Source organism: Geotrypetes seraphini, chromosome 6 (genome assembly GCF_902459505.1).
Source record: "Geotrypetes seraphini chromosome 6, aGeoSer1.1, whole genome shotgun sequence".
NCBI lineage: Eukaryota > Metazoa > Chordata > Amphibia > Gymnophiona > Dermophiidae > Geotrypetes > Geotrypetes seraphini.
Window position 1 is genome coordinate 56,448,427 of NC_047089.1, and position 26,243 is coordinate 56,474,669.

General features: G+C 41.7%; 1 protein-coding gene across 2 annotated transcripts in view; it reads right to left on the minus strand.

Annotated features, from left to right (window-relative positions):
- The window catches only part of TRPC4 (transient receptor potential cation channel subfamily C member 4), a 185,481-nt gene extending 170,168 nt beyond the window's left edge, over positions 1–15,313 (minus strand). Inside the window, exon 1 of one of the 2 annotated variants that reach the window (XM_033950649.1) lies at positions 14,809–15,313. The gene's annotated coding sequence lies outside the window, so the exon portion shown is untranslated. Of the gene's footprint in view, positions 1–14,040; positions 14,113–14,808 lie in introns of those variants that run through there. The other variant, XM_033950650.1, reaches the window with a different exon arrangement.
- Positions 15,314–26,243: the final 10,930 nt, after the last annotated feature.

Genomic DNA, 26,243 nt, shown 5'->3' on the forward strand with positions numbered 1-26,243 from the left:
TTAGCACACCTTAGTAAAAGGAGCCCTTAGTGTTTGGTTTTTTTTTTAAATCTACTTCTATAGCTCTGCTTTGTGTCTCTTCATATTTACCCCAGGGCTGTCCAGCTATTGTCACTAGGGCCATATAAAGCTCTGTTATATATAGTCTGCTTATAAAGATATAACCTGCACACATTTGGCCTAGGAATTGGGTTCATTTGCACAGTATGATTAACCTCTCTTTGCAACCTTCAAGGATTAAAGTTGAAGAGCCCTGCATTAGACTAATAGTTTGATGCCAGCACTGGGGCACTGATGAGAGCCACTACAATGGTAGGCCAGTTTAATTACTTTGCTAATGTTGAAAATGTCTGAATAAGAGGACCTTTTCGAAGCTTTAAACACTTACATTTTCCCAGTAATGGAACAGAAATCAAAATGGGGTCCTCAATAATTCAGTAAACATGAGGAGGTGCTGAAATGTTCTCAGCCCAGCCGAGAATGACGTGGATATGGTTCAATCAATGATCTGAAACAATATCAAAACACTGAGGCCCTCTTTTTTAAGGTGCACTAAGCATTTTAGCGCGTGCTAAATCAGTGCACGCACTAAACGCTAACGCGTCTATAGGATAACATGCATGCATTAGTGTTTAGCGCATGTTTAGCGTGCACTAATATTTAGCGTGTGCTAAAAAGCATAGCGCACCTTAGTAAAAGAGGGGGTGAATTTTGTCTCTGCAAATTGGCACTTAATGAAATAAGATAACACTCTTTTCAGCTACAGTGCCAAATAACGCTCAGAATTTAGGAAGTTGGTAGGGTGGGCTGAGAACTTTTCAGCACCCCTCATATGTAATAAGTGAGCTAAGTACAAGACAATCAAGCCATTGTGACATTATTGATGAGGTTGGCTCTTATGAGGCATTATGATATCACATCTCAGTTGTGGTTGCCAGAGACTGAAACTCTTCACACTATGAGAGGGTGCTGAGAAGTTCTCAGCCCAACCAAGAAGATAATGGCATGGATTTGGTTCAATCAATGATCAATGTCAAAACACAGAATTTTGTTTCTGCAAATTGGCACTTAGTGAAATTAGATAATACGGTACTCTTCTCAGCTACAGAAGCAAATTAATTTGTCATAATTTAGAAAGTTGGTTGGTTGGGCTGAAAATTTTTCAGCACCATCTGCATTTATAAAAAAGCAGTATAAAAAGTATAAAAAGAAGTATAAAAAGAAGGAATTATTTTTCCTCCAAAGACATTGTCATTGGAACTTACATAAAATTTAGGCCTTCCTTGCCAGTTCCTACCACATTATAGCAGTGATGTTGTTTCACTGTCTGTTCTTTCCCATGAATTAAATTTTTTTCCATCTAGATCAGTGGTCTCAAACTTGCAGCCCGGGGGCCACATGCGGCCTGCCAGGTACTATTTTGAGGCCCTCGGTATGTTTATCATAATCAGAAAAGTAAAATAACAGTTTCTTGATCATATGTCTCTTTAGCTATAAATGACAATATCATTATTAAGACTTAGCCAAAAGGAAAGATTTATAAACTATAAAGAGTTTTACCTCATGCAAAATTGTCATTTCTTTAATAAGACATAAACTATTTTTTTCTGAGGCCTTCCAAGTACCTACAAATCCAAAATGTGGCCCTGCAAAGGGTTTGAGTTTGAGATCACTGATCTAGATTAATAATTCTCCCATTGTAGTCCCTGACTTTTTTGAATCTTCCCCCCACCCTTTTCAATTGAATCGAATCTATGATTGATTGTAATCAGTTTAGACTGTGAACTGAACTGTGAATGGTAAAATTAGGCAATTGTAAAAAAACAACAATAACAAAATGAGCAACACCAAAAAAGGTACTATTGAGAGCTCTGAAAAATCTTCCCACATTCTACACTATCCTTTCCTTCCTACCCAGATTCCTCCTGAGCAGCCCATTTGCAGATTCCTCTCCAGTCTCCACCCTTCCTTTCTTGCCTCACGTTGCTCTCAGTTTCTTGAGGCACAGTACTAAATACACTGTAAACAGAAATGGCAGATCAGTAATAGGGAAATGGTGTGTGTGCTTTTCCTGCATAATGTCCATTTCTTTTGTCATAAGGAGGGAAGATGATAAGTTTCATCTTGACTATGTCCTCGGGCTATCAGCATGCCATTACATTACATTCCAATTTGTATTCTGCCAAAGCCCTTACGAGCTCGAGGCAGATAACAGAAATATTTCATTCTGGTGACAAACCCTTAGAACATAATGACAGATGTACAATTACAAACAATATTCATGATAAAAATTTCTTAAACAAAATGTTTTAAGAAGTTTTCTAAAAACTGTATAACAACCCTCTATTCTAATTAAAATGGGAAGTTCATTCCAAATTAGAGGGGCCTGACAAAAACAATAACAACAATGAAGCATTCCAAAGACCAATGACTAAATACATAACCCGACAGGCTATACACTGGAGGCTAAGACGGGAAACTGACAAAGTTGACGGTCAGTCTAGAAGAAGTATGCAGGCAGATTGATAGGCTTAAGAGCGACAAATCTCCGGGACCGGATGGAATCCATCTAAGAGTCATTAATGAACTGAAAGGAACTATAGCTGAACTGCTTCAACTAATAGCCAATCTATCGATCAGATCGGGAAGGATTCCGGAAGGACTGCATCATTGATCACCTTGACGGACACAATCTGATGAGGACCAGTCAGCATGGGTTCAGCAAAGGACGATCTTGCTTGACGAACTTGTTGCACTTCTTCGAGGGGGTAAACAGGCAGATAAACAAGGGTAACCTGGTCGACATTGTATATCTGGATTTTCAGAAGGCATTCGACAAGGTTCCGCATGAACGACTATTTCGAAAAATTGAGAGCCATGGAATAGAGGGTGAAATACTCATGTGGATTAAAAACTGGCAAGCGGATAGGAAACAAAGTGGGGGTAAATGGACAATACTCGGACTGGAAGAACGTCACCAGTGGGGTGCCGCAGGGCTCGGTACTTGGACCTGTGCTCTTCAACATATTCATAAACGATCTGGAAATGGGTACGACGAGTGAGGTGATTAAATTTGCAAACGATACGAAGTTATTCTGAGTAGTGAAGACGCAGGGGGATTGTGAAGACCTGCAACGCGACATAACCATGCTCGAGAAATGGGCAGCGACATGACAAATGAGGTTCAATGTGGATAAGTGTAAGGTAATGCATGTCGGTATCAAAAATTCCATACATGAATACAAGATGTCTGGTGCAGTATTTGGAGAGACCCCCCAGGAAACAGGCTTGGGAGTACAGGTCAACAAGTCAATGAAGCTGTCTGCGCAATGTGTGGCAGCGGTGAAAAGGGCGAACAGAATGCTAGGAATGATTAAGAAGGGGATCACAAACAGATCAGAGAAGGTTATCATGCCGCTGTATTGTGCCATGGTATGCCACCTGGAATACTGCGTCCAGCATGAAGAAGGACACGGTACTACTCAAGAGGGTCCAGAGAAGAGCGACTAAAATGGTTAAGGGACTGGAGGAGTTGCCATGCGGTGAGAAATTAGAGAAACTGGGCCTCTTCTCCCTTGAAAAGAGGACACTGAGAGGGGACATGATCGAAACATTCAAGATACTGAAGGGAATAAACTTAGTAGACAAAGACAGGTTGTTCACCCTCTCCAAGGTAGGGAGAACGAGAGGGCACTCTCTAAAGTTAAAAGGGGATAGATTCCGTACAAACGTATGAAGTTCTTCTTCACCCAGAGAGTGGTAGAAAACTGGAATGCTGTTCCGGAGGCTGTTATAGGGGAAAACACCCTCCAGGGATTCATGACAAAGTTAGACAAGTTTCTGCTGAACCAGAACGTACGCAGGTAAGGCTAGACCAAGGGCACTGGTCTTTGGCCTAAGGGCCGCCGTGTGACCGGACTGCTGGGCACGATGGACACTGGTCTGACTCAGCAGCAGCAATTTTTATGTTCGACACTGAAACATCTAATACTCATAAGAATAGAGGAAGAAAAAGGAATAAAAAGAAAAGGAGAGAAGAAATTAAAGGAAGCATCTATGAGTCAGTTAGAATGAGTAAGGTTTTCTTGTACATATCGATCTAGAAAAGTCCAGGGTGAACATCGTTGAAATGATTGAGATGGCGATGGGAAGTCTCTTTTTCCTTTGGCAGCTTGTTCATAATAAAATTTCTAATACTGAATGTATTTCCAGATGCAAGCTGGCCTAAAATCTTAGTAAAGGATTTTTTTTTCAACGGATTATTTTTATTGTTAAACAGTTGAATTGAAGTGTATCCAAGCACCAATGGATCAATCTGATATACAAATTATATCTACTTTATAAGCCTACAAATTAGGTGTGTAAATGCAGGCATACATATGCTGTATTTTATAACAGCTGTTGGGCACATTTAGGACTCAATTCTTAAATTTGACTGCCAAAAAAAGGCGCACTAAGAGTATTCTATAAATAGCGCTCAAAGTCGGGTGCCATTTATAGACTAGCCTTAGGGCTGGATTCTCTAAACAGCATCACTAGCAGTGGCTGCTTAGAAAAGTGGCGCCGATTGAATGTCAATCACGCGTCAGCGCCGTTTAGAGAATCGCAGCCATGTTGAAAGTAGGCACCGGAAATGTAGCACAGGGTTTTACAGGCCTACATTTCCAGCACCTACTTTTGACAAAAATTGTGTCATAGAGGCATCTACTGGTACCTAGGTCAACTTCCGGCATAAACCACGGCTATTTTATTGATGGGAGTTGGTCACCATCGGTCATAGGGGCATGCAAGGGCCTAATATTTTTTTAATTAGATTTTAATTGTTTTTAAATGATGTGGTTGATTACCACATCGTTTATCACCAATTAAACCATTTAAGTTAGGCAGTAGTAGGGCGCCTACCGCTGTCTACCGTTTGGCACAGATTTGAGAATTTGGGCATTAATGCCAGGATTGGTGCCTAGTTTTGGGTGTGAAGTTTATCTTTTTGAGGATGATACAGTACTTCCCAGAAATTCATGGGGGTTCCTTGAACGGACCCCCTGAAATTTTGAAAAACCGTGAATATGGTTTTTCGCCTGTCAAAAGGTAGGGGAGGCAGGAGAGGGCAGCTGGAGAGGCAGGAGAGGGCAGCTGGAGCGCCGGCGGGTAAAGAAAATCACTCGCGGTCTGCTCCGACTGCCTCTTCCTGTAGCAAAGTCAGGCTACAACAATCAGGAGTTGCTTTGACATGCAGCTTTTATAGATTGCAAGCTCTACTGAGCAGGGACCGTCTCTTGAATGTTTTAATGGGCAGCATTGCATATGGCTACCAGTGCTTTAGAAATGATAAGTAGTAGTGTGTTTGCAGTTTTGTGCAATACTTTTACACATACAGTATACCACATAATACTTCTCTAACTACATTGTCAACGCACTTACAAAAAAATGGTGTTAATATTTCAGAACATGAATTATCTCATGAAATTTCCAATTCAAATGAGCTGCAAAGCTCAGGGATATTATTTTTAGCCTAATCAACCCTGATGAATGTAATATGCTTGCTAATAAATGCAAACCATATATAAATGCAACTGTAAATCAATCTTATTATTTGTTAGCATTTATTTTAATCTACTGTAAACTTATTTCTGACATATTTCCTGGCATATCTTAGCATCTGGGGAGGTTGTTTTGGTATATTTAAGAGGCCTATTTTGAATTTGGTTTAAAAGCTTGCAGGGTTGCTTTGACATTGACAGTGGAAGGCATATTTTGTTTTTTTAAAAAATTTACTATGTAGATCTTAGTTGTAGACATCTTAGTAGTAATGTACCAGGGTCATTTCATAAATAATGCACAGGTTGGCAACATTGGGGAGTGGATCATGCAATTGCAGTAAACCTTGTTTCACTTTCATTTCAGTGCTTGAAGCAGCAGGATATGTGCTTAGGAGCTCTGTACATAGTGTGGGAAATGGAGGCTGCAGGTGTCTCAGGTACTGTGTCTGTTGATGATCAGAGGTTGTACATTAAGATTAAAACTCTACGTGGCAAAAACCCAACAGAAATCCACAGTGCATTATGTGAAGTTTGTGGTGAGTTAACAATGGACCACAGTACAGTTTCTTGGTGGGCAACTCGTTTTCGGAGTGGTCGTGTAAGCATAGATGATGACCAGGAAGGCTGAAATCAACAACCGATGAACGATGTGTGAAACTCGTGGCTGATGCTCTTGAAAAGATCGTCTTGTGACATGCGAGGAACTTTCTGAAACCACAGTCATTCCACCAACATCAGTATACCAAATTGTGACAAATGATTTAAAAAGAGAAAAATTTCTGCGAGATGGGTCCCCCACTTCTTGACTGCTGAACAGCAGCAGAGACGCCTGGACAATGCAACCGTGCTGAAACAAAGATTCAACGTTGAAGGTCAGGCACTCTTGAATTGCATTGTTGCTATTGATGAAACGTGGTCAGAGACTTTGAGCCGGAGCTGAAATCACAGTCCAATGGGTTCACAGTCATTCGCGCGCGGGACTTCGGCGCACTGACATTGCAGTGCAGACAAATCGGCGCAAGATCCCAGCGCGCCATCTAAAAAGTTACTTTTAAAGAGCTCCGACGTGGGGTGTGAGTGGGGAACCCCCCCAGTTTACTTCATACTTTTCGCACTGCTTTTAGGGGAGGGGTTGGGGGGGTTGGAACCCTCCATTATAGAGTAAAATTAACTTTTTCCTGATTTTTTAGGAAAAAGTTAAACTTTCTCTATAATGTGGGGGTTGCATCCCCCCCCCCAATGGCAGCGCGAAGAGTATGAAGTAAATTCCCCCCTCCACACCCCCCGTCGGAGTTCTTTAAAAGTAACTTTATAGGCGGCGCACTGAGGTCTTGTGCCAAATTGTCTGCGCTGCAATGTTGGCACGCCGAAGTCTTGCGCGCTTTTGTCCCGTCACCGTCCAATGAGTGGAGAGCTCCATCTTCCCCACAACCCAAAAAATTTCGACAAGCTCAATCAAAAGTCAAATTATTTTTGCTTATGATCATGAAGGCATCATCATCATCACAGATAAAATTCCTTGTGGAAGAAGTGTCACAGCAGTGTATTATCATGATTTATTACAAAAAAAATGTGCAGAAATTACACAAAACCCGATCTCAGTTGCTCTTGGCTGGGTCACTCATTCTTCACGACAATGCTCACCCGCACATAGGGAATGTCGTCAGAGAAAGGGCGGGACCGCCAGAAGAGGAAACAGCGCAGACGCAGGGCTCACAGAAGGGGCGGGACCGCCAGCAGAGGAAGCAGCAGGACAACGGTAGGAGCTTCTCCATGATGGGGGGGGGGGGGGGAGGCTGTGGGGGTGCGTGCAGTCCTTCGGGGTGGGGATGCGGGTGCGAGTGTGAGCGGTCCTTCGGGGTGGGGGTGCGAGCGGTCCTGCGGGGTGAATCGGACGTCGGGGGGGGAACTATGTAAAAAAAAGTTGTAAAACGCGCTCATGCGTATAACACGCATGGTTATACAAGGTTTGTAAAATCATGTATAACGCGCGCGTTATATGCGTGAAAATACGGTAATTTCCCTCTTGGTGCCTAACTGCTGTAGAATTAAACCTACCAAGTTAGGTACCTAACTTTCAATTAACTCCAATTAAGAGGTGTGGCATGCCAATTATCAGCACCTATTACTCAATTAAGTTAGGCACCTACTTTGGCGAGATGTACATTATAGAATTTAGGAGTAAATGAACAAGTCACTCTTCTCTTCCAGCAATTGCACTAGCTCCCAATCTCTGAGTTTTCTAAAAATTGACATTAAATTTTGCACTCAGGATATCCTCCATTTCTTTCTCATGCACTCACACCTTACACTCTGACTCGTAAATTACATTCATTAAACCAGAGACTTCTGGTGATACACTCATTTTGCCAAATTTTCTATGACACTGTACCCATAGATGTTGTTTCAATGTGTAATCTATAAATATGTTTTAATTAATTTATTTATTTATGAGCGTTTCAAACTCTTTACAAGAATATTCTTGCTTTAGCAAAACAGAAAGCTTATAATAATAAGAAATTTATGAAAAAGGAAAAAAAAAAGAATCGATTATCTTCCTTAGACCACAAATGTGAGGGGGTGAATCTAGAAGGATGATGAGATCCTAGAAGAAAATATCAAGGATAAGGCGTGACAGAAAATCCCACAATTCATATATGTCCAACCAATTTTAGCAGGCCACAGTAATCAGCTTCAAAGTTGATCTGAAGAGAAAAACAAATATGTCACACCCAAATACTTAGAGCAAGAATGAGTAGGTCTTGAATTTAAAAAAAATAATACAGAATAAAAAAATTAAAAATCATAAAAATTTATGACACAACTAATTTATACCATTTCTTTCTTTTACTTTTAGAATAATTGCAATCGCATAATGCTTTTTCCTGAAGAAGCTCTTTTTATAAAATGAGAGCAAAATGGAGATCTTCCGTCATATTACTTCCGGACAGCCGGGTAAAACACTACACCCGAGCTAAGTACCATAGATAAAATTCTAAATAAGAGAGCAAATATACATATATATATGCATAACCTATGTAATGCCCTCAGAGGCAATTGCAATTGAAAAATGAAAAACAAGAAACAGCAGCAAAAGCTTTCATATAAAATAAAATCAAAAGTAAAATCATAACATATGGAGTTAATACACTAGAAGGAAGCCCAGATCATCTTTGATTTAAAAAAAAAACACACCACAGCCTAGAGTGCGAAATGCTCCAATACTGCTCTGATACTCACAGGAATTCTATGAGTATAGAAGCAACATCAGAACATTTAGCAACCCGGGTTGCAGAAGAAACTGCTACTGTGGATTAGTAAAAGGAAGGGGGGACATATGAGCTAGGGTAGGTATTTTATATTAAATTCTAAATGGAATTGTTAACAAATGATACTTCTTAAGCAATGGGGTAATGTGATCACACTTTATTGAACCAGTAATCAACTTAATAGCTCTATTTTGTATCAGCTGGAGGTGACATAACTGACACTGAGAAATAGGATTATATAGGATTACAATAATCCAGCCAACTAATAAGCAAACAAAACGAAGGTTGCACAAAGCCTTTTGATTCAAAAAAGTTCTAATAATTCAAATGGACCGATGAATATAGCCGCAGATGATATCTGAAGCTCAAAAAGAAAGAAGTCAATCAAAAATAAATCCAGAATTTTCAATGATGGAACCAAAAAATACATCCCTTGATTATGTCTTAGAGCAGGGTTGTCAAAGTCGGTCCTCGAGGGCCGCAATCCAATCCTGTTTTCAAGATTTCCCCAGTGAATATGCATGAGATCTATCTGCATGCACTGCTTTCATTGTATGCTAATAGATCTCATGCATATTCATTGGGGAAATCCTGAAAACCCAACTGGATTGTGGCCCTCGAGGACCGCCTTTGACACCTGTGTCTTAGAGGTACTCACTATGGGCACTGAGTACTGACCTGTATTCTATAAAGAATCCAGTTGTGAAGGATTGAGTTTCAAACAATTGTACTCAAACCATACTGACAAAGACATTAAACCAGGGATCTCAAATTCCCTCCTCGAGGGCCAGAATCCAGTTGGGTTTTCAGGATTTCCCCAATGAATATGCATTGAAAGCAATGCATGCACATAGATCTCATGCATATTCATTGGGCAAATCTTGAAAACCCGACTGGATTACGGCCCTCAAGGAGGGACTTTGATACCCCTGCATTAAACAATCATTCGGAGATGATAGATCCAGACTACCTGGGTCTGGTAAAATAGGCCAATAGAATATCATCTGCAAAAAAAAAACAACAACAACCTACTAATTTCTTTGGAGTGAACTAAAAAAGCAAGGGGCCTGACAAATAAGTTAAACAATATTGAGGAAAGCTCTAACGGTTAGAGTCTAACCCTTGTGGGACACCACAAGCTAATGAATATTGATACTGATGAATTAAAGAACACATTGTACAACCATATTCCCAATTAATAAAAAAAGAAGAAAACCACTATAAAACTGTGTCACAAAAGACATATTTCTGAAGACAAGAAAGTAGCAGAACATGATCAATTTAACCAAAAGCTGAGTTGAAATCCAAAGAATAGATAATGGCAATACTGCCCCTATTCAAAGAGCTATGAATTTCACTATATAAAGTGGCTAAACTTGTCTTAGTACTATGGAATGTTCTGAATTCCGATTGTCAAAAAGTGGGTGTACGTACAACTGCATTCTTTAAAAGAAAACGCTGGAGAGATGCCATTCATACCCTCTTGCGATACATATGTGTTTACTCAATTTTCGATGGTACAAAGACTGCCATCTGCTGCACATTAACTGTACACCTGAGGTAGGCCCTCATGCCAAAACATGGACCATGTCGGGTCTACGACACGTGTCTATAATACAGCGTCCACCATGCAGACTTTTTTTTTTTTTTTTTTACTATTGACCATAAGAAATGTATTAATCTTTATTAATTTTTCAAAGCCAATAACAGTGCAAAACAATATACATACATATAATAATAATCATAATAAGCACTTATAAATAATCAATAACAATACAGAAAAATAAACCCCCATTGCCATCCAATTCTTCCATTAGGGAACAAAAAAAAAAACCCTCCCTCCCTCAGGACTTTGATGCAACAAGATGCATAGACTGTTTATATCTTTTAAACTTTGTTTTAACACGCAATTCAGTTTGCTTTTAACAATCTCGTTAAATCTGAGTTTATGTTTTAACACATATGAGCATGTTATTTCAGGCTGATGTGAACAGTCTCTTCCCCACTTTTTTTTTTGTCTCTGTGGATGGAACAAATCATTTAGCTTTACAAACTCCCATAGTTGGAGATAAACCACCCTCTCAATCAACTTTGCCATAAATGGATGCTTCGTTTCAAGCAAATTGTAGACCCATGTCTAATATTACAAGTTACCCTTTCTTCAATAAAGTTCTAATCAAGGATTTCTTTAAAACTAAAGGGTAAAGCACCCTGGCACATACTAGACTTGACAAGACAAAAGGACGCAATGAATAATACAAAAAAATCTTTCAACAATGCTGAAGGATAATAATCTGAAATAATAGGATGAGAAAAAGGAAATATTTTAGCCAATCCAAATGAAGAAACAGCTAAATGCGGATCAACAATCAGAAGGAACCTCTAATGCAGGGGTAGGGAACTCCGGTCCTCGAGAGCCATATTCCAGTCGGGTTTTCAGGATTTCCCCAATGAATATGCATTGAAAGCAGTGCATGCAAATAGATCTCATGCATATTCATTGGGGAAATCCTGAAAACCCGACTGGAATATGGCTCTCGAGGACCGGAGTTCCCTACCCATACTCTAATGCAGGGGTGTCCAATGTCGGTCCTCGAGGGCCGCAATCCAGTCGGGTTTTCAGGATTTCCCCAATGAATATGCATGAGATCTATTAGCATACAATGAAAGCAGTGCATGCAAATAGACCTCATGTATATTCATTGGGGAAATCCTGAAAATCCGACTGGACTGCGGCCCTCAAGGACCGACATTGGACACCCCTGCTCTAATGGAACATCTATCCGAGAAACACACATTGGCGCCTAATTGTCATATTGGAATTATTTCCACAGTAATGACGCATATTTTGTTGAAAACTAATTTCAGGTTGCTGTGTTGTCAAGGAATGAGAAGAGTCATTTCACTAGAGCAGAATAGTTTGGTAAAAACTAGGGTTCTCAACTGATGCCAGGTTTGTCCATGCCTGGTTTTACTCCACAACATGTATGGATGGGTCCCCACATGCAAGGGAGAAATCCAGGACTGGATTCACCTATCAGGTACATCTGGAGCCAGTTGGCAACCGTTGGTAAAACTGCTAACTGTAATGAAACCACAATTTTAGTCTCATTTGTCAGTGATATGGATTTGCTGAAATGTTTGCTTCCATTCTAGCAAATGTTTCCTCAAAGCATATACTGATTAAGAATATAAGAACATAAGAATTTAAGAATTGACCACTGGGTCAGACCAGTGGTCCATCGTGCCCAACAGTCTGCTCCCACGGCGGACCCTAGGTCAAAGACCAGTGCCCTAACTGAGACGAGCCCTACCTGTGGCTTGCATGCAGTGGTCCGGTGTGGAAAAAGAATACACAAATTAATTCCTTAACTTGGTTGTTTATCTTAGAAATTGCAGAATTAAAGTTCTTTGTTTTGGTTCAGCTACACATCAGTTCCCCCCCCCCCCCCCCCCCCCATCCCCAACAGTTTCTTGTTTCAACCATTTTACTGCATGAGCTCGCTGCATTATTTTCTGTATTGGCAAGACTTTTCATATACTTCCTAAGAACAATGAAGGATTTCTACTAACGACGGCCAAACCACTTATTAATGCATGGCAATAATATCAGTGTTTCTTTCTTTTTTTTCTCTCTCTCAACCCCACAGTCCAGATGCTATTCTGATCACTGCCAGCAATAATTCTAGACATCAATGTGAAGCAATTCTATGTTGCTTCAAGAGAAAGCATAACAATTCATTATCCAATTTAAACTTCTTGCTGATAAAATTAAATAAGTCTGGACCTTTCTTTAAACTGTCACGTAGCCTTCAAATATAATTCTTCTGTATTAGCATTTATATAAAACATAAAAAATGATATATACAATCGATCCCTTTTTAGCAGTTTTGTTCTTCAATTCTTCATTTTGCTATTTAATAAAAGACTCTCCAACCATTAGGCCTATTTATTGATTTTTGTTTCTGCATATTGTAGATGGAGGCAGATATGCTAACCTGTTGGATTTCTCATGGCTTAGCAGCTTCTTTGCACGCAGTTTTCCTGTGGATGCAAATAAGCCTCAGAGGTGTAGCTTATCTCTCTTTTCAAGACCTGATGTGCAGTAATATTATTGCATGCCAGTTTTCAAACAGATTCACAAATATCTAGTCGCCCTGCATGCTTTGCCTCACAGTGGCTTATTATATTCATCGACTCGCATGAAAATAATGTGGGAAAGTTCTCTACAATTTTGTGGCAAGTTTGCAAAACAAATTTGCAAAACAGACCCTGCGCATGAAAAATATGGAGGCACCTGAAATGCCAATCTGAATGTTTGAAGGAATTTTGCAGATTTTAAAGGCACCCACCTACCAAAATATTTGCATTTTAATACATCATTCTCCATATAAGCTCATGTTTCCACATTCACTCACATACACGCAGTTCTGGTTGCTTTGGTGTTTTGTCAATCATCACTAACTTTTCATTGTGTACTGTTTCACTTACCCCCTCCCCCACACTAGCGGCTTCCACGTAGCAAAAGCCCCTAAGCCCTTTAAATCTCTATGAGTCTCGAGGCAGTTACCACCGTCGCAGCAGCCACTAGCGCAGCTTTGTAAAAGGGAAGGTTAATGCTATGTTGTTATCTGCCTAGAACTTTGGAGAGTGCAGAATAGATAGGCAGAAAATAAATAAATAAAGATAATATCAGCACAGATATGCCATTATACTCCGCAAACAAGTTTGCATAAGAACTGAGCTTTTTTGATCCAGAGGTGATTATCTGTGAAAAAGTTATTATGGTAGATTAATACAGTCAAATAAGGGATCTCAAAGTCCCTCCTCGAGGGCCGCAATCCAGTCGGGTTTTCAGGATTTCCCCAATGAATATGCATTGAAAGCAGTGCATGCACATAGATCTCATGCATATTCATTGGGGAAATCCTGAAAACCTGACTGGATTGCAGCCCTCAAGGAGGGACTTTCAGACCCCTGAGATGGAAAGCTGTTTTCTGAAAACTGTTATTTTGTAATCCATGTGAAGAAGGAAAAAAAACATTTGCCTATTAGAGACACAAAATTATGTAATTACATTGAAAAGTGAACTTTAATATATGCAACTTTCTAATGTCCCCCCTCCCCCACCTTCCTCTCTTACCCCAATAAAATTAATAAGGCTCAAGCATAACATTCTAATCTATGACATGAAACAGGCTACAATTGTATTAAACTTTAAAACTACTTACAAAGATTGGATCACAAAATCTAAGATCTCACAATGGTTTCTCCTCCTTAATACAAATAAGCCACCCATTATCATCTACAAAACCTGTGATGGCCACTAGCTTGAAGAATTTTAGACTAGGGGGTAAATCCATGAGTGTGGTTTGAATTGCCCTCCCCCCTCCCCCATTCTCTTACGCTTCTACTTTGCACAGCTGCTAATCTCTATGTTCCTAACCATTACAACTTTGCACTACTAGGTAACAGGCAGGCACGATATACCATGAAACTAACTGGCAAATTTTTGCAAATATATCTGAGAGTATTGCAAAGAAGGGCATGAACTAAATAACACAGGCAGAAAGATATTTTTTTCTTCGTTTCTCAATGTAGTACAAAAAAAAAATGCAAGTTCTTCCAACCCCCCCTCCCCTCCCCCGCCCTTTATTTTCCCTAGCTCTGTTGTCCTCCAGTAGGTGTCAGACTTTACCAGCAAAAACATAAGGCTTGGCTAACTCTTCTTTACTTTCAAACAGTGTCAACAAATAAAACCTACTGCAATAATTTTCACATTTTTACAAGGTAAAAACAATGGAAAACACCGTCTCCTTGATTTCTTGGGCCGCTTCACACTCCACACTGCACAAATATAAGTTTCCGACCATAAAACTGTATATTTCTGCCTGGATAAAACTTATCTAAACCACCTAAGCCCATTTTTAAATTGGAAATACCGTGTTTAATTAAAAAAAAAACAACAACAAAGAAACAAATCTTTGCCCAGTACTTACTTGGTATAATTTATATGCATTGATGTCCAGCATTTTTTCATGTACTGTACCTGTTGCCCGCCTGAAGAGAAATCTTTATTCCATTTGTAAATTTAAAATCCATTTTGGTTCATTTTTGTTTTTTAGCTCCTTGGAACACCCATTTCCTTCAACTTTAGCTTCTTCATCTTTAATGACCCCCCAGCTATAAATATTGTTGATTCATTTCCATCCCAGGGAGCTGCCGATCCTTATTTCCTTCTGTGCAACAGATGAGTGAGGAATTCTTAGCCGGCTTTTTTTTGTTCCGAGCAATGCCTCTTTCTAGGAATCCCATGCCAATAATAGTAATAATAACAATAAAAGATATGAAGCATACAATTTCTCGCTTTAATTTTGTATCATTATAACTGCCGGGCAACAATCATTAAAGTAGGATTTACTCTTGCTTTTTTTATTATTTATTTTTCTTTTCCTTTTTCCTAGTGCGTGAGCTGGTATATATAGACACTTAGCAGTGGGTTGCTTTTCTCTCCCCCCCCCCCCCCCCCCCCCGCGTAAAAGGGAGCCTATCACGGGAGATCACCGGTTGGATTTTCCTGCACGCTGATTTCAGCTGTCAAGCTTTCCCACGTGATCGTTTCTCCCTCCCGCCCGCCTCCTCACTCTGGCTCCGCTCCTTGATTGGTCACCAAAGCCGTCCCTGCTGATTTGTGAAGTGTTTCTACCCTGCCCATTGTGCATGTATGTCTGCCAGCTGATGTGAGGATGGCTGAACAGATTTGTGTCTGAATTTAGCAATAAATCTTTGAATTCATTTCGGGTGGGTGGGGGGTTTTTTTTGTTCTTTTTTTTTTACATTTTTAAGCATCTTGTTTCGTTTTTAAAGCTGTTTTCTGTTTTAAGAATTGTAGCTGGTTGTGTCATCTGAAAGCAGATGAACAGATGAAGCTCTGCTGGTGTTCCGAAGAGGTGGTGCCTTTGAAAGATAAGAGTTTAAAGAGCTAGAGCAGTGGTTCCCAACCCTGTCCTGGAAGACCACCAGGCCAGTCGAGTTTTCAGGATAGCCCTAATGAATATGCATGAGAGAGATCTGCATATAATGGAGGTGCCAGGCATGCAAATCCGCTCCATGCATATTCATTAGGGGTATCCTGAAAACCCAACTGGCCTGGTGGTCCTCCAGGACAGGGTTGGGAACCACTCAGCTAGAGTGCCACCTCTAAAGTGTTTGAGCACAAGTACTAAACCAGGGGTAGGCAATTCCGGTCCTCGAGAACCGGATCCAGGTCAGGTTTTCAGGATATCCACAATAAATATGCATGAGATAGATTTGCATCTCAAGGAGGCCGTGCATGCAAATCCATCTCATACATATTCATTGTGGATATCCTGAAAACCTGACCTGGCTCCGGCTCTCAAGGATCAGAATTGTCTACCCCTGTACTAAACATTAGTTTAAAAAGACTGCCTTTTCTTTCCCACACTGATCCTGCAGGCGGTGTTATGGTGCCATCATCATTATTTTACTTCCTTGCCCAGCACACAACACTTGCGATATTCCCACTAAGGCAGTGTCTCGCATTCTTTGTCAAGCTGCAGATGTCGACGCGATGATGTCACATGCATTCATAATGTCATCATGCATGATGCAGTGATGTCACGTGCATGCATAATGCCATCATGTCAATGATCGCGCATGCGTGAATGCCCTACAGACGGGGTGCCGTAAGGGAAGACACGTGTAGAGAAGGAGAGGCGCTGGCTGATTGCCTATAGCAGGGGTAGGGAACTCCGGTCCTTGAGAGCCGTATTCCAGTCAGGTTTTCCCCAATGAATATGCATGAGAGCTATTTGCATGCACTGCTTTCAATGCATATTCATTGGGGAAATCCTGAAAAACCGACTGGAATACGGCTCTCAAGGACCGGAGTTCCCTACCCATGGCCTACAGGATGTGCCTCTTGCTGCAAGAGGCACGTCCTGTAGGCAGTCAGCTGGTGCCTTTCCTCTCCGGCGTCTCGCAGCACACCTGAAATCTCAGAAGGCATACAGTTTGTGATACATTGCTCTAAGGATTGGCCAGGTACATGCAAATTTTTTTCTCAGCAACGAATTCAAAAATTTTTTTTTTTCTTGCGAACAACAAGTTCTAAAAACCAACAATTTTCCAGATTTGCAAGCATTTTTGTGAGCAACCATGTGAAATCTGTGAGCCACACTCCTAGAAAGTATGAGTAATGGGTCAAGTGCCCAGCTTAGAGCAGTGGTCTCAAACTGGTGGCCCGGGGGTCACATGCGGCCCGCCAGGAACTATTTTGAGGCCCTCGTTATGTTTATCATAATCACAAAAGTAAAATAAAACAGTTTCTTGATCATATATAAGAACGTAAAAATTGCCGCTGCTGGGTCAGACCAGTGGTCCATCCTGCCCAGCAGTCCGCTCACACGGCATCCCTCTGGTCAAAGACCAGCGCCCTAACTGACACTAGCCCTACCAGCGTACGTCCTTGTTCAGCAGAAACTTGTCTAACTTTGTCTTGAATCCCTGGAGGGTGTGTTCCCCTATGATAGACTCCGGAAGAGCGTTCCAGTTGTCTACCACTCTCTGCGTGAAGAAGAACTTCCTTACGTTTGTACGGAATCTATCCCCTTTCAACTTTAGAGAGTGCCCTCTCGTTCTCCCTACCTTGGAGAAGGTGAACAACCTGTCCTTATCTACCAAGTCTATCCCCTTCAGTACCATGAATGTTTCGATCATGTCCCCTCTCAATCTCCTCTGTTCGAGGGAGAAGAGGCTCAGTTTCTCTAATCTTTCGCTGTACGGCAACTCCTCCAACCCCTTAACCATCTTAGTCACTCTTCTCTGGACTCTTTCGAGTAGTATGTCTCTTTAGCTATAAATGACAATATTATTATTAAGACTTAGGACTCCTTTTACGAAGCCGCGTTAGCATCTTTATCGCACGCACCTTTTTAGCACGCGCTAACCCCCACGCTAGCTGAAAAACTACCACCTGCTCAAGAGGAGGCGGTAGCGGTTAGCACGGCCGGCAAATTAGCGCACGGTATTACGTGCGTTAAACCGCTAACGCGGCTTCATAGAAGGTGCCCTTAGTCAAAAGGAAAGATTTATAAACTATAAAGAGTTTTGCCTCGTGCAAAATGGCATTTCTTTAATAATATATAATTACACTTCTAGTGAGTATGAAATGGGGTGTCAGATATGACATTTTTCAGAAGCCGCTTGACTACACAATTAGGATATCTTCAATTATGCAGTGCCCCTAGCCTTGATAAAGCTCTGCGAAACGCGTTGGCAGAGGGGAGTATTGAATTGAACGTTGGAATAAAAGATATGTTCCACCATTACTTACAATGGAATGAAGACTTCAGATAGATGCACCGATAAATATGACAGTGAAAAAATTATTTAAAAAATTTTGTTTATAAAAAAAAGTATTACATTATAATGATTGAGGATGTATGAAGAATTGACAGACAGTTGAAGCGCTCTCGCTTAGACTGGTCATATCTGACACCCCATTTCATACTCACTAGAAGTGTAATTATATATTTTTGTTCACTTTTTTGTTTCACACTTTACGTTTGTGAGGATTTCTTTAATAAGACATTAACTATTTTTTTCTGAGGCCCTCCATGTATCTACAAATTGAAAATGCGGCCCTGCAAAGGGTTTGAGTTTGAGACCACTGGCTTAGAGGGAATATCGAACACATGTATCAACTTTGAAAGCAGTTTCAGTTGCATTATGGTCGTCAGAGACAGCTCATGTTGTTTGATAGGTTTTGAACCTTGTATAGATTGCTTCAGTACCAAACTTAGGACAAGATTTACATAAGCAAGCACGCTGTAATTGTGATATTATATGGACTAGTTAATGTTATCAGTGCATTAACACTTATTACATGCAAATTAACTCATCTTTTTATGGAGATTTGGGATCCTTATATTCAGAATCTTTCACCAAAAATACGGTTTGGTTATCAATGATTTATTATGAAAATTAGGTTTACTAATTACATTCCAGTTATTTATTTTAATTCTTTATTTTTGTCAACTCTCATCCAGGGTGAGGGATTTCATTTAAGGGAAGATAATGGATAGGGGATGGAATTAAGGGGGGTGTAGATAAGATTGAATTAATTCATATGGAAATTTAATTTGAAAGAATGATTTTAATTTGTATGAAATTTATTGTAATACTTATTGTATTGAATGTATTTTTGTATTATCCTATTGTACTGATTATTTGATTCTTTCAATAAAAATTGTTATACATAAAAAATCTGTGAATGCACAATGATATTATTGTAGATTTGATTTATGCCTCTTCAGGAAACTTAGAAACGTTAAAATTTTTAAAAAACAGAAAATCTCAGCATAACATACGCTTTTAACATAACCCTCAATACAGTATAAAACTGCTGATTGTTTTACTTGTGTATATCTGCTATAAGGGGGATGGGCTAGGGTTACCAGATTTTCTGCTTGGAAACTCCGGACCCCCTAGATCTGCCCCCCCAGGCCCGCCCAGTTCTACCCATTCCCGCCCTCTTACACACCAGTCCCGCCCTCAATCCCGCCCTATCCCCGCCCCCTCACTGCCTGCTCTTGTCAGGCAGGAGGGCATCCGTGCATGCGCGGATATGACGCAATGATGTCACATGAACGTGCGTGCGCTTGTGACATCATCACGCGGCACCTGCGCATGCACAGATGCGCTGCTGCCCGACAGCGATTTGTTCCAAGCTTTTCAAAACCCGGACAAAAAGTGCTGGCTTTTGAAAAGCCGTCCAGACCCCCAGACGTGTCCTCAAAAGGAGGACATGTCCGTGGAAAGCCAGACGTCTGGTAACCCTAGGGTGGGCTGACTGAGAATTGCTGTTGCTGGCTGTGTTTGGGATAGCGAATTCTTGGAGATTGTCTTTCTAGGAAGGAGAGCATAACCTTTGGTAGATGGTGGAAGTTAGCAGGGATACTGAGCTTTGCCTATGGTGGTGGGCTATGGATGGAATTAATGCACTTGTGGTGGATGAAGTTTCAAGTTTATTAGGATTTTATATACCGCCTATCAAGGTTATCTAAGCGTTTTTTACAATCAGGTATTCAAGCATTTTTCCCTCTCTGTCCCAGTGGGCTCACAATCTATCTAACGTACCTGGGCTACGGAGGACTGAGTGACTTGCCCAGGGTCACAAGGAGCAGTGCAGGGTTTGAACCCACAACCCCAGGGTGCTGAGGCTGTAGATTCAACCACTGCACCACTCACTCCTCCTGTGGGAGGAAGAAAGAGATCAGGGAGGGCCCCACAGGAGATACTCCCACATGAGAGACTTCAGGGCTCACTCCTGCTTCCTAGATCTCACAGACCAGGAACGTATGTGTGACCCTTCCCCCTCCCCCCCCCCAAAAAAAAAAAAAGAATGCCTCTGCTACTGAGCAGGAGGCACTGGATTCTTTGAGGAGTCACTGAGTGTGTCCTTGTGGATAGCAGAACATTGTGGGAGGAGTTGGAGGCCCACTTGCATGCGTGAGAGTTGGGGGGGGGCAGTATAAAAGAGGAGTGAGGAGTGAGACCAAGGCTTTTGGTTCTCCCGATTCTCCCACCAGAGCCCTAGTACTGTGGGAGAGTCCTGAAGTACTGACTGCATGTGGAGGGAAAGTCCGATAGGGTTTGCCAGAAAAGAAGACAGCAGAGAGTGAGGAGAGAAAGTGAAACCTGGAGAGTTTCAATGAGAGACAATATAAAGGACTTTACTTTCCAAGGGGTCACCAGGAGAGGACAGAGTAAGGAGTGTGTGGAGACCCATCTCAAAAGGGAAGCCATGAGTAAAAAGACCCTGCTTCTTGCACCGCCTATGTGGAGTGTTTCAGCTTGGTGAGAAAGATACAGTGGCCCCGGGCTGAGGAAAATGGGTGGGACCCTGGAGTGGCTCACCATGTATCACCTCCTTTAGGGCAGCTCTGGGTCTAGGGCCCGACCTGGCTAGAGTCCCCCAAAAGCAGTCTCTGTCAGTCCTTCACTGAGTTAGCACTCGGTGCTTCCACCTGGGGAAAATAAATATTAGTGGGTGGTTTCACCCCCTTCTCTCCCCCCCACCCCCCCAGTAAAAATCCAAAACTGCTTCTGTGAACAAGGTTGGCTAATAAATTAAACAAGTTTGTTTGAATTATGTACATAGGCCTAATCATAAAGCAAATTGTAATGAATGATTTTTGACAATTTCTATATTTCCACACTTGAACCGATACTTATGCAGTAAACCTAAGAGCATTAGTCTACGTTTCAAATATTCAAAACCATTAGCTCATAGGTTTTTGAACTTTAAGCCCCTTTCAGTTCTATTTTAGTCTTTTCAACCTTTACATCTCTTTCAGTTCTGACTTCCAACACTGTAGCTGCAAACTCCTTGCAGATTTCTCAGTTTAATTAATAGGTGGGCATGGCTATGTGCCTAAATCCCTCCTCTCCTTTCCAATCCACCCTTACTCAGTCCCCACGATCTCACCCATCCGCTGAAACTCTAAGGGGTAGATGGCTGCTGGTCTAGGCCTACTTTGGCTTTAGTCTCTTGGTTGTTCTCCTTGAGCTTTGAGGACTGCTTTCTTCCCAAGAGCTCTCTTCCTCCACTGTTTCTAGGGACCCTTCTCCTTCGTTGAACTACTGGTGCTGATTGCTCTCCAGTAGCTTGGCTTCTCCACTGGGCTACTAGTGTTGACTGCCCCCATAAGCCTGGTTCCTCCATTGAGCTACTGGTGCCGACTGCCCCCCCCCCCCCCCCCCCCCAGTAGCCTGGTTCCTCCTTTGGGCTGCTAATGCTGACCACCCTCCTCCCCCGGTAGCCTAGTTCCTTTTTGGGCTACTAGTGCCAACTGTGCCCCAGTAGCCTGGTTGCTCTTCAAGAGGATCCTCTAGGGTGGTTCCCTGCTGGAGTTCAAACTACCAGCCCTCAGCAGGCCTTTTTCTTTTGCCCTGAGCTGCTCGCAAAGGTCGCTTGCCTTGAGCTTAGCTCCCAAGTGCTGCTGGATATCTCTTATTCAGGAATGCCTCTAGTGGTATACCTAACGTGACCATTTATTTTTTCACACAAAACGGGACCGGATCCTCTGCCAGATCCTCCAGACCCCCCCACCCCACCCCCCGGAACCCGTTAAATATAGTGCAAAATCTAGATGGCAGATATAAATTCTTAAAACTGACACATTTTGATCACTAAATTGAAAATGAAATCATTTTTCCTACCTTTGTTGTCTGGTGATTTCATGAGTCTCTGGTTGCACTTCCTTCTAACTGTGCTTCCTTTTTTTCTTTCTGTTTCTCTTTCCCTGCCCCTCCCCTTCTTTCTGTCTTTCTCTCTCCCGGCTCCCCCTCTTTCTGTATTTCTTTCTCTCTCCCAGCCCGCCTCCCCACCCCCCACAAGCCACCGCTGCAACCTATTTGTCCAAGCCACTGCCTTACTGACATCATCTTCGTGCAGCAACTGCACAAGCTTCCCCCCACCCCCCCCAGTCAATTCTGACATCGTAGAGGAAGTTCCAGGCCAGCCAGGCAGTGATTGACGTTGGGGGGGAAGACTTGTGCCATCGCTGCACGAAGATGATGTTAGTGAGGTGGTGACTTGGACAAATAGGCGACAGTGGCCCGTTTTTAGCTCGCTTGTCCTGTTCCTTCTAAAAACTGGACATTGTGGCGTCCCGAAGCTGTGCATTGGGACAACGGGACAGGTGAGCTAACAACGGGATGGTCCCGTTCAAAACAGGACATATGGTCACCTTAGGTATACCTTTGCCGGTACTCAGAATACCAGCTCTCATAAGAGCTCTATAGTAACCAATGACAGGGTTTCTCCTCTAGAGAACTATCTCCCAAATGAGTATAAAGTTAGATATAAATCTGTACAGTGCAAGACTCATTTACACCAACTCCCTGAACTTGGGGTTAGTATGCCTCCCCACCATCATCTCCCTCATTTGAACTCATGGGGAGTGTATTTCTACTTCCCCTATTCTGATTCATTTCTTCTCAGTTTATATTCCTACATTCATTTGGACCCACAAACTTTATTCACATTTATTAAATAGTCCCTTAAAAGGTATAACATTCCTCCCAAATGTCTGTGTTCATCCCTCAGTGTATAATTTGCATAAGGTGTTATCCAACCCTCCTCTGCTATGCAACCTATGTGAACTAGATATAATTTTCTCATATCTCAAATAGATGGCAGTCACAACTGTTCCTATTCAGTTTTAATGCAAACAGATAAATGCTGATTTTAAGCCAACATTACACAAAAGATTTTCTTCTTTTCAAGCTCTGTCAGAAACCTACCCTCAAGGGGGATTTCATACGTATTAAGGAATTGTATTAAAAAGCTTGGGGAACATAATAGAAGTGTTTATGAAGTGACTTTATCATAAACAGTTTATAAAACCAGATTCAGTATTCACACCAGAAGAAATTGTACATAGTTTATGCATTGATGCTGCAATTAAATTCAAGTAAAAATTCCAGTTATCAAATGCACTTTGCTCTCAGTTTGATTCCTTTGATAAAAAAAAAAAATAGAGTGAGAACGGAGTGTTGTGATTGAACTCCGGGATTGTGATCCTCAGCCTAACAGAGGAAGTCCGGCCCAGCCTGCGCCCAGCTCATTAGACTGTAAGACTGTTCCAAATAAATTTCTTTTTGTAAGTGCCGGTCGTGGGTGCCCAACCCACCAGGCTGGCTGGTGCCCACTGACTGTGTGCAAGCGGGACCAGGGTTCTATAGGTGGGGTTCTATAGGAAAGGGGGAAAGGAGAGAGAGGGTGGTTTAAGGAGGACTCTGTGCTGTGAATATGTAATGGGCTGCTGATTTTGGAGCTTCAGGTATGCCTTGCAAGGCAGCATCCCAACCTGTGGAGCTGATTGTGGTGTATACAATGAGTGTGGTTTGGGGTGTGTGAGTGGTTATCAGTTTGAGGGCAAATGCAATCCAAACAACAAAACAAACAAAACCCACGACAAATATGCAGCAAGAAAAGAGTGGGGAAGGAACCGTACACATCAACCAGGGATAAAGCAGAGTTTATTAAATACAGTCAACTGTTAAAATACCAAACATATCATAAAAATAATGTGTTTCAACCAATCTCTCTTGTAGACTATTGTAGGCCCAGCACGGTCCATGTTTCGGCTTTGTAATAGAAAGCCTGCCTCAGGGGTACAGAGGATAATCCAATAGCGTTCAAATGCTTCGCAAACACAACATATTCCAATGCTATGTATCAAATTGTAGAAATAACATATCGCATGGAAGCTCTGTGACTATCCTGTCACGAGCAGTTTGAGGAGCCAGGGATATAGTGTACTACCCTTCATCCCTTTTCTTTCTGTCAAGCGATTGTATGACATAGGAATCCTTTTACTAAACTACGCTAGCGTTTTTAGCGCATGCAGCATTTTAGCACGCACTAAACCCACGCTACGCGGCAAGAACTAACGCCAGCTAGCATTAGCGTCTAGCACGCATGGAAATTTAGCACGCCCTATTCCGCGCATTAATGCCCTAACGCAGCTTAGTAAAAGGAGCCCATAGTGGTTTCGACTGAGGTGTTGCAGTGCAAAGGTTTGCGGGTTCAATATAATAGGAGGCCACGAGTTGAGGACATCTGCGGATATGCGGATGTCAACGTGATGACATCATGCATGTGCATGATGTCATCACGTTGATGTCCATGCATTTCCGGGCAACCTCTAGCTGTAGCCCCGAGATTTAGTATGCCGCAGCTTGAAAAGTTTGTGATACACTGGAACGTTATTTTCTGGGTGCTGAATTTTTTAGGTGCCATTTCTAGATTTCAGTCCAATGTCAAGAAATGCTTTTGTCTGCTTTATTTTAAATTTGCCACCCATTACCTTCATGGATCGGGGCCTTCATCTTATTACTGTTTGATTTGAAAGTGTAAACATTTCTGTGTATCCAGTTCCACCAATGGTGTTCTAGACCTCATATCCCCTCTGTTCTGTTTTCTGCACATTGAAGAGCTATAGCCTATTCAGCCTTCCATTATGGGGTTGGCCGTCTCAGGATCATATCTAGTTCCGCTCCATTTGATTTTTAAGATGAAGCATGCAAAATTGCACACAGTATTCAAGTTATAGTAACACAATGGAGCAGAACATAAGGCATTATGATTTTCTGCTTTTTCACCATTTCTTGTCTAACAAATCCTAAAGATGTAATTTTCAGCAGCACTGGCAAGTATGAATTTAAATACTAGTGCTACCATTTAAATTAATATGCACATTCAGCAATGATATGTGCATAGTCAGAGGTGCTGAATGTACATACTAATCTTTTTTCCCCCCTAAAATTTGTATTAATTTTATAAGATAAATGTACAAATATTAATTAAAACAAGTAACAAATCATATGTACAAAACAATAAATACAAATACAGACATTAAATAAGACAAGAAATAGATCATATGCACAAGTCATTATGTACAGTACTCCCCCAATATTAGCGGGGGTTCCGTTCCAGGAACCCCCAGGAATCTTGAAAAACTGTGAATACGGTTTTTAGTGGGGGAGACTGGAGAGGGCAGCCGGAGAGACAGGAGAGAGCAGCCGGAGCGACAGCTCCTGATTGGTGAGGCCTGACTTTAGTGCAGGAAGAGGTGGTCGGAGCATACTGCGAGTGATTTCCTTCACTCGCTGGCACTCCGGCTGCTTTCTCCTGCCTCTCTGGCTGCCCTCTCCTGCTGGGTCATTCGTGGTCAGAAAATGCCACGAATGACCAAGACTGCGAATCTCTGACCACGAATGACCGGGGAGCACTGTATATATATATGTAATGTAATGTAATTTATTTCTTATATACCGCTACATCCGTTAGGTTCTAAGCGGTTTACAGAAAATATACATTAAGATTAGAAAAAAGAAAGGTACTTGAAAAATTCCCTTACTGTCCCGAAGGCTCACAATCTAACTAAAGTACCTGGAGGGTAATGGAGAAGTGAAAAGTAGAGTTAGAGGAAAAATAAAAATAAAATAAACATTTTAATAAGACAGCATTGATCTAAGTACTTTGGAAGGTAGAAGAGAGGAGAGAAAGGAATAGAAGCATGATGAAGTGATGAAGTGGAGCAAGTAAGTTTAGGAGGAGCGATTGACGTTTCCAGAAAGGGCTTCTTCAGGGAAGAGACTTGGCCGACAGTCCCAGGATGCCTATGTCTCCTCCCCTGAGATGTTCTCCCATCCATGCATTCCCTCCCAGACACACTGCCCGTGCCTCTTCTTAGCGGATTGCATGGGGGGAAGAGTTAACACTCTTGGTAGTATCGGGTCTGTGTGCTCTCGGTGGTTGTGGCTGGTCTCGTTGCTGCTTAGGTGTAAAAGCAGTTGATCTCCACTGCTGCTGATATTTAAAAGCAGGCAGATTGATCTC